We start from the raw sequence: 14,202 nt of genomic DNA, 5'->3' as shown, positions 1-14,202 counted from the left end.
TTCTTGTTCTCCGTATTATCTCATTACTGTGCCAATCAATTGTTATTATAACTCTTCCATTGGAGACAGGAGGATGGCTCCATATTTGGTTCAGTAGAGTGGCAGGATGGATCCTACCCAGGCCCATAGCTACAGTGGGGCATCTCAGGGCTAGGCCACCTGACTTAATGGCAAGACCCCACAACTTCCCATCCAGCCCAGGGGCCCCCAAGCAATGTTCCCTCTAAGCTGTGGAGTCTTGTGAGCAAAAATTCTACTTTGTGAGCTCCTGGCGTTAAAGTTGTGAGCGAACGATTTGGCTGCTGAATAAAATAGTTTGCTCTGGAGCCCTCCTTCCTGAGCGAAGACAAGAATGTGTGAGCTGGAGGCTAAAAAAACTGTGAGCTGGCTCACACTAACTCAGCTTAGAGGGAACCCTGCCCCCAAGTGGTGGCAGATGCGGCAAATTAAAATTCCTTTAATTTGATTAGCCAGTGCCTCCTAAGAAATGTAAATGACCCCCCGGCTAAAAAATCTTGGCCACGGGCCTGATCCTACCCCCACAATCTGGATCCAGTCTACATGGCCCCTGTGCCAACACTGCTGAGTCTCCGCTTGGATTGTTCCTTGATGCCAACAGCCCACCATGGCAGTGGCCTAGTAGGACCTTTCCCGGTAAAACAAACAGCCCAATTCAACCTTAGAAGTAAGTTGGTTAAAGTTCTGTTCCGTTGCTGTGATTTTGGCAATCCAACCATAGGTAAGGAGCCATCACTGTACGCAAGAGCTTCTTAATATGTATAGTTGCCATTTTGTGTGACTAAAGCAATACATGTCATTTCTAGTTTGTGTACAGGTGATCTAACCCAGATTTTTGAGGGTATGTGTTCATATTTACCGCAGCTGGAAAATATACATGCTGCCCCCTGCCTATTCACACAAAATGGCAACCACATATTTTGGAAGGACTGTGGGTAGCCTGCTGTTCTGTTACATGGAAAACAAGAGAAGGAGGGGAACCAGTGTATGTTAAATGGTACAAAGCACAAAAAACGCTTGCTGAAATCACTAAAGGTGAACAAAACTGTATAAAACAATATTTTAATACCATGTTCAATAACACAGTAACCATATAACTAGATAAAGTCAAGGTGTTCTTACAAGAAACAACAGTAGTGCAAAGAAGTAAAGTCCCAAAAATTCTTTTTCTAAACCAATAGGTTGCAGTGGGACCCAATCTCAGTAGTAGCACATACAGAAGCCAGTTTATTCAATCACAAAGGATCATTCAAAACACAGCAGCTTGCACCCAGACCACGCGTCTCTGTGGCTTATGGATTTGAAGATTATACGGATTTTCCAGGAACTATATGAGTCCACTCTATAATGAATGTATGTCAAGTTGGACTATGGAATTACAGTACAACAGGAGTGAGACACACTGACATTTTTGGGACTTTATTTCTTTGCACTACTGTTGTTTCTTGTAAGAACACCTTGGCTTCATCTAGTTACATGGTTATTGTGTTATTGAACTCGGTATTAAAATATTATTTTTATACAATTTCTGTTCACCTTTAGTGATTTTAGCCAGCGGTTTTTTGTGCTTTGTACCAGTTCTGTTACATGGTGCTGGAGCTCCAAATTCATAATGGCTTAACAGGGTTTAACTTAGGCGCTAATGCATTTTCTCTGTAATATCTTCTCTGTATTTCATCTGCATTCTCACACCACTCTCCAGTGCAATGTCCATATTACCATGCACGTATAAGCAGGTACTCTGACAGGGAGATGCAGAAGGAAATTCTTGGGGGAGCCACAGAAGGAGGAGGAGGAGGAGGAGGAGGAGACTACCTGAAGGCGCTTCAGAGTGGCTTACAATTGCCTTCCCTTCCTCTCCCCACAACAGACACCCTGTAAGGTAGGTGGGGCTGAGAGAGCTCTGAGAGAAGTGGTCTTGAGATAACAGATCTGAGAGAACTGTGACTGACCCAGCGTCACCCAGCTGGCTTCATGTGAAGGGGTGGGGAATCAAAGCCGGTTCTTCAGATTAGAGTCCACTGTTCTTAACCGCTACACCAAATACAGTTCATGGGGACCTATCAGGCAATCTTCCATTATATTCTTGGTATGAAACAAAGGCTTATGGTGTCCCATACTGCACCCACGGAACTTCTGGAGAGAAAGACTGGGGTGGTGGAACCAGGAGTCGTTTGGGGCCGGAGCGCGCCGGAGCACCGCTCTGGCAGCCCAGGAGCAGGCACAAATGGCAGTGGCAGCAAGCCTCGCCCCCAGCTCCCCGCCCCCAAGCTCCTTCTCTCTAGAGTCGTGCCCTCTAGAGTCATGCCCCCAAGCTCCTTCTCTCTAGAGTCGTGCTCTCTAGAGTCGTGCCCCCAAGCTCCTTCTCTCTAGAGTCGTGCTCTCTAGAGTCGTGCCTTGGCAGGCCGGCTGGGGAAGGGAAAGGGAGGTTTTTGAAGATGCTTCCTACCCCTTTTGCTTCCCCTTCTGACATCACTTTCAGTGATGCCAGGGGGTGTGGCATATGCTAATGAGCTATTATGCTAATAGCCTATTAGGTATACTAATGAGCTCCTGCAGCTCTTTTTCTACAAAATGACCCCTGGGTGGATCTGAAGAAAACTTTTGTACTGAGTCCAGGAAGTCCTGTTGAAAGCACGGTATGGACACAAATCACTAAAACCACCAATGCTCTTTCTCACACACACCATAACCCTTCATTCATGCCCACACACCGGTCACTTGAACGCACACTGCCATTGTATACACAGTCCCTTGACATGCTCAGCAGTGCAAAAGTGCCCACATCTTCACTTCTGCAGCACCTTCCATCAGCAACACACGGCCTCTGTTGTGCCTTCGTGTTGACATTTTAACCAATATTTAAAATTAACTAATAGTTAAAATTTAACTAATAATTTAAATGTCCGCAAGCCAGCAGCCGAGGGCATGTTTGTCTCACTTGGAATTACCTGTGGTGGCTCAGACGAGGACTGAAAAGATCTCAAATATTACAGCAGAACATAAATTGATTGGCTCCCAAAAATCTTCCCCAAATGCTTCCTAAAATGTACTCATTTTAATGTCAATACTCACCAGACAATGAACTAACAATAGTGCAATATCCAGTGATGTGTGGATGTAGTCATGCTTTACTGGATTTCATAATGAAAATATATATATACAAGGGACCAGGTGTAGGTAGATGAAGAGCAGCAGAACTTTTGCATATAAATGGAGACCATGAAAGAGAAGCAAGCAGCAATACTATCTGAAATATTAATATACTAGAAATAAGGCCCGTTGTGGAAATAAATACAACAAGATCTAGAAAGAGGCTCTGGGAGAGTGCTCTGGCTTTGGGCAAACAGTGTCAGTCTGCTTTTAAAACATGAACCTGGGACCTGCACACCACCAGAATACAGCAGGTTCCATATGCAACTGACATTCCAACTGCCTTGCGGGGGGGGGGGAGTTTGAGGTGTGGAATGGAGTGAAGTCCAGTCAGCTTCCATATGCAAAAGACCAGGTTGTCGCAGCAGTTGTGGTGTGGGCGGGACCCGGGCTTTGCCTTCTGATTGGTGGCGATATATGCTGAGGAGCAGGGCCATCAGCCATACACTAAGGGAGTGCATTTTAGAATTAGAACTTTGGCACCCACTATTCAATTATATATAAGGAGAGATGACTTCTCAGCCCATCTCACCACTCCAGGTGTTTACAACCTAAATTTGACCATGGGGAATACAACACACACAGAGAGAGAGAGAGAGAGAGAGAGAGAGAGAGAGAAGCTGTAAACAGTATAGACAGAGATAGAGAGAGAGATAGAGAGATAGAGAATTCAGTGGTAGACCTTCTCCCTTGCATACCAAAGGTCCCAGGTTCAGTCCCTGGCATCTCCAGTCAAACGTATCAGGCACTGGTAATATGAAATGCCTCATCCTGGGACCTTGGGTAGCCACTGCCAGGCTGAGTAGAAAAGGCTGACCTTGACAGACCAAGGGTCTCCGTGTGTTCACTGGCAAACAAGGATGCTGTTTGTGTCCAGTGACGCCTTTGAGACCAACGAAGTTTTATTTAGTGTACGTGCTTTCATGTGCATGCATGATTCCTCAGATGAATCGAATGCCCACCTAGATCAAACAAGGATGCTGTTGAACATCTTTACACTCTGCTACAGGATTAAGTCTCACAGAGAAGTTGAGTTCTGAGGAGGGATTTGAAGGAAAAGAATAAAGTGGCTTCACAGGCATATTCAGGAAGCACACTCTAGTACCATTAAAAAGACTGGGGGTGATTTCGCACTAGACCCTAAATCCTGGTTCAACCCTGTCCCTGGGCTTACATTCTACACAACACTCAAGTAAACCCCTGTAATTATCTCGGGGTATTTTTTGTCTCCACATTACATTGAGGTCACCCCAGTTTCGCCCCACACTTGTCCTGGGAAAAACGGATGTTGTTATAACCAGGGATAAATACAAGGTATTGTGTTGCGAGTTGAACTCTGATAAAACCAGGGATGAGATCCAAGTGCGGAAAGGACCTGAGAGAACTTAAGGAGACTGAAGGAAGTGGACTTGGCCTAGCAAAGGTCACGGAAGAGGTATAATGAGAGATAGGAGATGCAAGATTGGGGTGAGGCCTTCTGCAAAGTCTACACTATCAGGACTTGCCCCTCTCATGCTCACACAATCAGCTGTGGGGTACATCAGAGAAGAGCACAGGACATACCCTGGAATTCTGTAACTGGCTACAGGAACATGTGCGCCTATCTCTGTGGACGTGGAGGTACCGTGCCACAAGATTACAGCAACATGCTTGATCTCTCCCATATGTTTCCCATAACTTCCCTGCAGTTTGGCTCACAATTAGTGAGGCACTATTTGGAAACGTCCCAACAGATGTAGTTTGTAGTCGTCATATTTATTTTAAAAGTATCCCAAGCAAACAAAGGCCCGCTGAAGCTTATTGCAAAATAAATCAGGGAAATTTATTCACGTCCCGAAGAACACACACACAAATGAAGACAAATAGCCTAAAAAGTAAAGCACAGAAAGATAATAAGAAAAGCTAGCTGTAATTCTTACTGTGTTTCTGCTGACTTTTCCACCGATACCCATTATCTGTAGTTAAGGGAACTGGAATAAGACTTTGGCAAATGGGTGTGAACCATCCATCCTGGTGGAGAAAAACAGCATGGGCACTGCTGTAAGAGATTTCTAAATTATGGAGTTGATAGCAACAGGAAGTTGCATTTGCCTTCTAACTTTGGGGAGCCGTGTATGAGATGGAAAAGGCGATCTTATATGCATGCATTAAAGAGAACGTTTCCACTTAATTTGGTGAACTACTAAATATTACTATAGCATGGACATGATTTCGAACATCCAGGGTTGAGAACTGGAGCCCTTCCTTTTATCTACAGGCCGGAAAAACAGCCTTGCCTACTGTTAAGGAGCTGCCAGGATTCATGTTGATATCTGACAATGGATGTGGCTCACCCTCCACATTTCAGAACATTCATTGGCATCTCGACTGACACGAAAACCCATCCAAACAAAAGCTCTTGCTTGCTTTGTGGGGGGGTGGGGGTGGAAGCAATGGCCAACTTCTTGAGGCTGGAGGTGGGGCTGAACATTCCCTGCTCAAGATGTTTGGGGTCTGTCTGGGGTCTGTCCCATGTTTCCCTGGACAAGACATCATTTCCATTTCCTACCAGAATCATTCCAGCATGCTTTGCTCCATAATATCTGTCTGTTGTAAGGCACAGTTGGCTTACGGTTACTGTAATATTTGTAGGGTTCCTATGGTTTTAGACTTGGAGTTAGATGGGTTTTATGCATTTTGTATCATTTTATATGACTATACAGGATGCTATTGGATACTTACCGGGTTTTTTATTTAATTTTTATTGGTTTTCAAAAAGAAGAGATACTTACCTATTTTTGTACCTATTTTAATGGAGGCAGTCAGATGTTGTTGTAAACTGCTTTGAGCTTTTAATGAAAGAGAAGCCGTATAAAACCTGAAATAAAAAAATAATGTGGCAGTCACACATGTGAGATAATGCGGGGGAAACGAGGCTATTTGGTGTAGAGGTTTGGTGTCGTAGTGAAGTGTGCGGACTCTAATCTGGGAGAACTGGGTTTGGTTCCCCACTCCTCGCACCTGGCTAGATGACCTTGGGCAAGCGTAGCTCTGATAAGAGCTGTCCTTGAAAAAGAGCAGTTTCTGTCAGAGCTCTCTCAGCCTCAACGACCTCACACGGTGTCTGTTGTGGGGATGGGGAGGGAAAGGAGTTTGTAAGGCGCTCTGAGACACCTTTGGGTAGTGAAGGGCGGGGTATAAATCCAATCTCTTCTTCTTCTTCTTTTTCTTCTATTTCCCCCAGAGGAATTTGACCTGCAGTTGCGTGATCACACAGTCCTTTGAAGCTGTGGGGGCAGCCCGCCACTGTGTGATCAGACTCACTGTGGGTGAGTTGAGGGGTGGGATGGTTTTTTTGCCATTTGTTCCCAATGCACTTAAACGGGGAACTGATGAATCGCATCTCAGCACTGAGGGCTCCCTATGGAGTGTGTGATAATGCACATACCGAGAAGGGGGGGGGACACAATGGCATGGAGTCGGGATGGCCTGATCAGACCATCCCAACGCCATAAGAGCGCGCTGCAGCGATCAGTCAGGGGAAAGTCCGTCCGTGGCCCGTAGCAACCCATTTGCTACCGGACTTTCCCTGGTGTCTTTTTACTCCGCTTCTGCGGCAGAGCAAAACAGGTCATTGACGGGCGCTTTTCAGATGTTCGTGTCTGATCGCGCCCTTTAAATCCGCCTGGCATTCGCACCTATGGCGCGGCTAATTGTGCGTGTGATCTCGCCCTAAAAATACCAAACTCCTACCATTCATGTGTTCTAACACAGTCTTGTAAGGACCCTTTTAACTGTACCACCGGAAAATGGGCATTAGGAAAGTGTTTTCACTGGGTTTATTTTAAAATATATATCCCATCCTTTCTTCCACAAGGGGAGTCAAGGCAGCTCATTAGAGCTATCTCCAAGATTTTGGGAGCCGACACAGGTTTGCCACGTCCCTCCTGGGGAGCTACGTCTGGACCTCTCACTTTCGATCTTTATGAGGTTGTTTATTTAGGACTGCATTTTGACTAATTTTTTTTTAAAAAAATTATTAGCAATCGCAATTGTGATTTTAAATTGGGGTCTTTAATGTCTTTTATACAATTATCGTTATATTTACATTGTACACTGCCTTTGAGTTCTGTACGGTAGAAAGGTGGTTAATAAATTAATTAATTAAACAGTCAGTCAGTCAGCCTTTATTGGCATAAAACAATACCTTAAAAGAGGGTTACTATAAAAAAGAGGATTATACATATAGAATCATATAAAACCGTACATAGGCCCCGGTCACACGGAGGATTGTGGCCCGGGAGAGGGACGGATCGGGGGCACAGCAAACGGGCGCGATCTCACCACAACATCTGGGAAGCGGCGCGCACCCGTCCCCGATCCGTCCCTAAACCCGGAAAAGCCACTGCAAAAAACAACATCCTACAGAGGAGGACTTACCTGAAGCATCGCAGCAAGCATGGCCGTGGGATCGCCGCTGTGCCCATCGTCCAGCGCAATCCAGGCTCCTGGCCGAACTGCGCAAGCGCACACATGCGCAGTTTGGCAGCCTCGCTCTCCCTTCAGTAGCTTCCCCTCCCCCAGCATCTGATCGTGCCGGTGAGGAACTGCACGGCGGCTCAGGGGGATCTATGTGATCCCGCTGCCGCATGTTTCTTTTGGTGCGGCTTTAAAAAGCCACACTTTGGCCATACTTTTTCCCCCCTTGTGGCAGGGGCCATATAGAGCCAATAATGAAACAGATAAATTGCCCTCACTTTTGCCTGGCTTCACTTGGTTTTAGGGACAAAGTCTGACATGGAAGTATGTCTGACTGGCTCTTAAAAAAAAAAAGTAATGGAAATAGTCATTAAAAGGAGCTGCGGGGGGGGGGGGAACCCAAGACATGTGGAGGGAGCATTTTAGAAAACATTTGACCTTTCCCCTGCAATCCCTCTTTTCACACCTAAATTCACACCTGGAGAAAATACAGAGCAGCTCTAGTAAGAGGCTGCAGTTTCAGTTGGTGTGGTGTGCTGGCAACGATCAGAAGGAGCCTTGGGCTGCCTCTGACCTCTCTGAGCAGACCATTCTTCACATTGCCCTCCGCCACAGAATTTGTTCTGGCTCAGCTCATGATTACGACTTTTGAAAGCACAGTCCAGAGGAAGGGCCATGGTTCGGTGGCAGAGCATCTGTTTTGCAGAAGAAGAAGAAGAGGAAGAGAAGAGACTGGATTTATACCCCGCCCTTCACTCGGAGTCTCAGCGCGGCTTACAAACTCCTTTCTCTTCCCCTCCCCACAACAGACACCCTGTGAGGTAGGTGGGGCTGAGAGAGCTCTGACAGAAACTGCTCTTTTTCAAGAACAGCTCTTATCAGAACTATGGCGTGCCCAAGGTCATCCAGCCAGGTGCAAGTGGAGGAGTGGGGAATCAAACCTGATTCTCCCAGATTAGAGTCCGCACACCTCACCACGACACCAAACCTCTACACCAAATAGCCTCGTTTCCCCCCGCATTATCTCACATGTGTGACTGCCACATTATTTTTTTATTTCAGGTTTTATACTGCTTCTCTTTCATTAGAAGCTCAAAGCAGTTTACAACAACATCTGACTGCCTCCATTAAAATAGGTACAAAAATAGGTAAGTATCTCTTCTTTTTGAAAACCAATAAAAATTAAATTAAAAACCGGTAAGTATCCAATAGCATCCTGTATAGTCATATAAAATGATACAAAATGCATAAAACCCATCTAACTCCAAGTCTAAAACCATAGGAACCCTACAAATATTACAGTAACCGTAAGCCAACTGTTCTCCCAGATTAGAGTCCGCACATTTAACCACTACACCAAACTGCATGCGGAATGATGCAGGTTCAAGCCCCAGCGTCTTCAGTGAAAAGAGTCAGGTAGTAGGGGAAGTCAAAGACTTCCGGTTGAACCCCTACAGAGCTGTTGCCAGACTGAGTAGACAGTGCCCACCTGGACAGGGTAATGGTCTGACCCAGGATAGGGCAGCTTTATCTAGGCCAGGGGTGTCGAAATAATTTGTTATGAGGGCTGGATCTGGCATAAATGAGACTTTGCTGGGCCAGGCCATGTGTGTCATAAAAGGTAATGCCAGGTAGTGGAGACATATAATTTATTTATTTATTATTATTTATTAAGTTCGATTTACTATCCCGCCCTAACCCCTGGGGGTCTCTGGGTGGCTTACAGAAGGTGCTAATCACATTTTTACAGAATCTAACCTAGGGCCACAGACATATAGGGGTGGTGACTACCCTACCAGGCACCCTTTTTCTTGCAGCGGAACTTCGGTCATTGTCTTGTCTTGTTCTTGCAGGAGGTAGTCGGCGGCGTCCTCTCTGGTGCTAGTCTTTCCTTCTTCCGGCTGTAGCGATTCCATTTCCGGGCCAGGACCACTCGCACTTCCGCGCATGCCCCGCTGCGGCCTCTGTCCTAGTGAGGCTCCGGCCGGCTGCGTTGCTCCACCTCCGTGCCAGTTAGTCTGGCCTCCTTAACTCGCTCGCTCCTTGCCTCACAGCCACCGTTTTTCTACGTTGCTGCCGCTCACCGTTCGCCGCCGCAACACAGGGACGGGTGCCCCCCTGCTCTAGTAGCAGGTACCCATTAGTCTAATCACCCTTTAACGGGCTTTCGAGCCGCTGGGTGGGTGGGAGCTGGGGCATAGGGCAGGGTGCTCACCCCGGCCACGGTGGGATTCGAACAGCCGAAGCTGTTCGGCCAGATGTACAAGCAGGCATCTCTTACCGCCTGCGCCACTGCTCCCATATATAAACTTTATAAAGGACACAAACACAAAGGTTTTTTTAATTTAAAATAAAAACATGCTTAAAACACTAGCACTCTTGCAATATTTTGTTTATTTAACAGTGTCTGATAACTGACACCTCTTGCTCTGAATTATTGCATCAAAATGTCTGTGCTGTTGCAATCTTGAGTATGCTGTTCAGGTGTGTATCTGTAAGCTGCAAATCTATGATGACGCAGCAGAAGCAGCAGATGTGTGTCATAAAATGTAATGCCAGGTAGCAGAGATAAAAACTTTATAAAGGACACAAACACAAAGGGTTTTTTTTACTTAAAATAAAAACTTTCTAAAAAAAATTAGCACTCTTGCAATGTTTTGTTTATTTAACAGTGTCTGATAACTGACACCTCTTGCTCTGAATTATTGCATCAAAATGTCTGTGCTGTTGCAATCTTGAGTATGCTGTTCAGCTGCATATCTGTAACCTGCAAACCTACGATGATGCAGGAAGAAGAAGCAGAAGACAGCAAGTTCTACTGCCAGCCTGATAGAAGCCCTCCAGGGGCCTGATCCGGCCTCCGGGCCACATGTTTGACACCCCTGATCTAGACTGATGGACCAGCTACTGTGGAGCAAAGCAAGAGTGTGGAAACTGAACACTCACATAAACTCATGAAACTGCCTTATACTGAAACAGACTATTGGTCCATCAAGGCCAGTATTGCTTAGGTTGCAAACCTCCATGTGGCACCTGGAGATCTCCAGACAATTGAGATCAGTTCCCCTGGAGAAAATGGCTGCTTTGGAGGGTGGGCTCTATGGCATTGTACCCTGATGAGATCCCTCCCCTCCACAAACCTCCCCAGGGTACACCCCCAAAATCACCAGGAATTTCCCAACCCAGAGCTGGCAACCCTATTGGCAGTGTCTCTCCAGGGTCTCAGCATGAGGTCTTTCACATCACCTACTGCCTGATCCTTTTAACTGGAGATGCCAAGCACTCAGGCCCGTAAGCCAGGATTTGGAGGCTTTCGGGGCATATCTTTTTCTGGTGGGGCTGAAGTTCTCAGTGCAGAAAGAAAAGCCATTTAACCAATAGAAAGCTGTTACCAGGATAGATCTCTAAATTGCAAGCTGTCAAACCTCTTTAGATGATAGTTCTCAGCTGCTGCAAGCAACAATTCTGATAACAAGCCAGCAGGTGGGGGTGATGACTTCTCTAGTCAAGAAAGCTAACACATAGGCAGAAAAACCCTCTTCAAGGAGACCAGTTTCTTGACACAGTTTGAAGGGGTCCCAGAGGTCACCTACTCCAACCCTCTTGCTCAGTGTGAGAATTAGTCAGCTACAGCACCCCACTCTGCTTAAAGGAGTGCACGCCTTTTAAAAATGTTTTTAAATGATTGAAAAAAGCATTTACAGGAGAAATTCTTGTGGGGCTGTGCCTTTAAGGAAGGGGGCAGAGCCCCCCAAAGCCCCACCATGGCTATGGGACTGCAAGCACTGAACCTGGGGCTTTTTACATGCCAATCAGATGCTCTGCCATTGAGCCACAACCCCTCTGTCAGGGTCAACAACAAGCAGGTCCAAACACAGTCTCCCGAAAAGGCTATGTTTTATTGGAATGCTAGTCTGTTGCCAAGTGGTACAGGCACATTGTCAGGAATAACGAAGAGTGCAAGGGGCTCCATACATATACTCTGATGCTGCACGTGCACAGGAATTCTCCTGGTGGGATATTACATCTTGAACGGGAGACTCACCCCAATCCCTTGAGAGCAGAAATATTCAAACCCGTAGTTGAATTCAAGCCCTCCCTTCCCTTCAAGGTTATACTGATAGCGCTGTCTGGCTGAGCCAGTTCACACAGGGGGGAAAGAGCGCCTCCCTTATGTTACCCACGGTAGCTAAGCCAAGCAAGCATGTGCGGCTGCGCAAAATTCAGGGATGAAAGAAAACAAAGAAAGCATGGCAGCTAGCTGACACCCTCCCCATATTGTTTTAGAGCTTCCCTGGAACTTTTGCAACATCCAATTGTTCTATGCTGTTATTTTAGGCATATCTTTTTGGAAGAACTTGTTCCTGAGCTGTAGACTGAATTTAACTCCGTCTGGAAATCCCCACCAAATGTGTGTGTCTAGCATGAAGAACCATGCACACGCGCACATGCACACGCGCGCGCACACACACACAATGGGAGGAAGAGCAGAGTTTTGACAGGCTTCTCGGGAATATTCTACATGCAACCAAACATGGCACATATATGGAAAGCTCTGGGGAAGGAGGTAACAGTGGTCCTTCTTTTCTCTCGTGAACTCTGGAACAGGTTTACTGACCGGGACCATAGCGCGAGCTGGATCTAAAGTGTGGGAATATGTGCTGGGAAGTTAATTTCGTTTGGCTACTGTCAGAGATTTCTGTGAGGATTAGCACTGGTGAGGGTTGTTTTTTTGGGGAGGAAACGGGTTCGCTTCCTATGTATTAGTGGTCACTCCAGACTTTCTGCCATGAACTCCCATGAACCCTTCCCATGTTACAAAAACAAATCTTCCGGTTTCATCTTTCCCCAAATCCACAAAGCTTTGCACGCAAACGGCCCGGATTTAGAGGCCTTTCTGACCACAAAGAAGGCACAGATGCCAGTACTTTCCATCATGTGCCATTTTGACTCGGCATTCTCAAACCATACGCTTGATAAAAGAAAACACAAAGGACGAAAACGAGAACACATTTTATCACCAAAGTTGTCCACGGATGTCTCGTAAGATTAGTTTAAATGAAAGCAGTTAACGATGCTCGTTAATAGATTTCTGAAACTTGGATGCCTCTCCGAGAAAGTGAACGTAAAAAAAATTAAAGAATGTGCCTTTGTTTCTTGTGTGCCTTCAAGTCGCTTCTGACTTATGGTGACCCTGTGAATTCATTCCCTCCAAAACGCCTTATCATTAACAGCCTTGCTCCGGTCACAAATTGAGAGCTGTGGTTTCCTTGATGGAGTCAACTCATCCCATGTTGTTTTTCTCCCCTTAGACTGCAGGGCTTGTGATTGAATTACTGGAGATGGTTGTATTGTCAAGGAGGCTCTGGAACCACAGGTTTTTATCAAGCAAACTTGAGTCCTTACTTATGGTTGTGAGTGGGAGGGAGCTCTGGAGGCTTTGGCTGCAATCACACACACTAAATCCACTTTCAGTCCACTTCCAGTGCACTTTCCAACTGGATCTTGTCAGTTCACACAGTAAAATCCAGTTGGAAACTGCATTGAAAGTGGATTGGAAGTGGATTATTTAGTGTGTGTGATCACAGCCTTGGGGAACCCCCACCAGCTGCTAGCCACTGGCTGGCAACCTGGTCAAAAGGCCTTTGTATGGTTTTAATTCTGGTTTTAGATTATATTGTTAAATAATTACTATCTTTTATGGGCTGTGACTGCCCTGAGCCCACTTGTGAGATAGGGTGGGATATAAGCCAAATAAATAAATAAATAAATAAATAAAATGTACTCCTTAGAGCATTCATGCAGTTGAGCTACTCCCATCTGAGAGTATCTGGGAAAATTCCTGCCAGCTTCAGGGGCCTTATTTTGATATCTGACTAGGTCTTTCATCCAGGCATCTAACATTTTAAAGCCAGAGGATCTTGAGTGAACACAGATAATAGGAGTCCCTGCAGGGGAGTGGCCTCATAGGTTACACAATCTAAGCCCCTTGAAGAAAGGGCAGGATAAGAAGACACTAGGAAGACAGAAGTAAATCCCATCCATTTCAGCAGACCTCACTTCCTAGTCATATCTATATGTATCCAATTTTAGGCAAAAATAAAGCCAGGCTGCGGTCACACGGAGCATTAGCCACGCTACAGAGACGGAAGATAGGCGGATTTTCCGGGCGCGATCACAGCGCCACATCTGGGAAGCGTAGAGCTCCCGTGGCGAACCCGAGGCTTCCCGCCGAAGATGCGCAATAAAAAAATAGTACCTCCGAGGTACTAGTTTCTGGAAACCTTGGGGCAAGGGCGGGTGCCTGATCGTGTTTCCAGTGGTAGGTTGTGGCATCCGGCGCCCGCCCATGTCCCGTCACTAAAAAGGTTTTTTTTCCAAGTCTCCACGGGATGCGCACAAGCACCCAACGGCACATGTGTACACTTCGTTTAAAAACAAACAATACAGCCGCCTCCTCTTTTCCATACCCCCCCACTCCTGGCTCGGCCTGCTCGAGAGGAACTCTCTGCTCCGGGCGGCAGAGGGGGAGGTGCAGGGGGGGCGTGGCGGGAGGGCGGCCCGGCTGAAGCT

This window comes from Gekko japonicus, unplaced genomic scaffold (genome assembly GCF_001447785.1).
Source record: "Gekko japonicus isolate JY-2015 unplaced genomic scaffold, Gekko_japonicus_V1.1 scaffold120, whole genome shotgun sequence".
In the NCBI taxonomy this organism is placed as follows: Eukaryota; Metazoa; Chordata; class Lepidosauria; order Squamata; family Gekkonidae; genus Gekko; species Gekko japonicus.
This window is presented reverse-complemented; position numbering follows the sequence as displayed.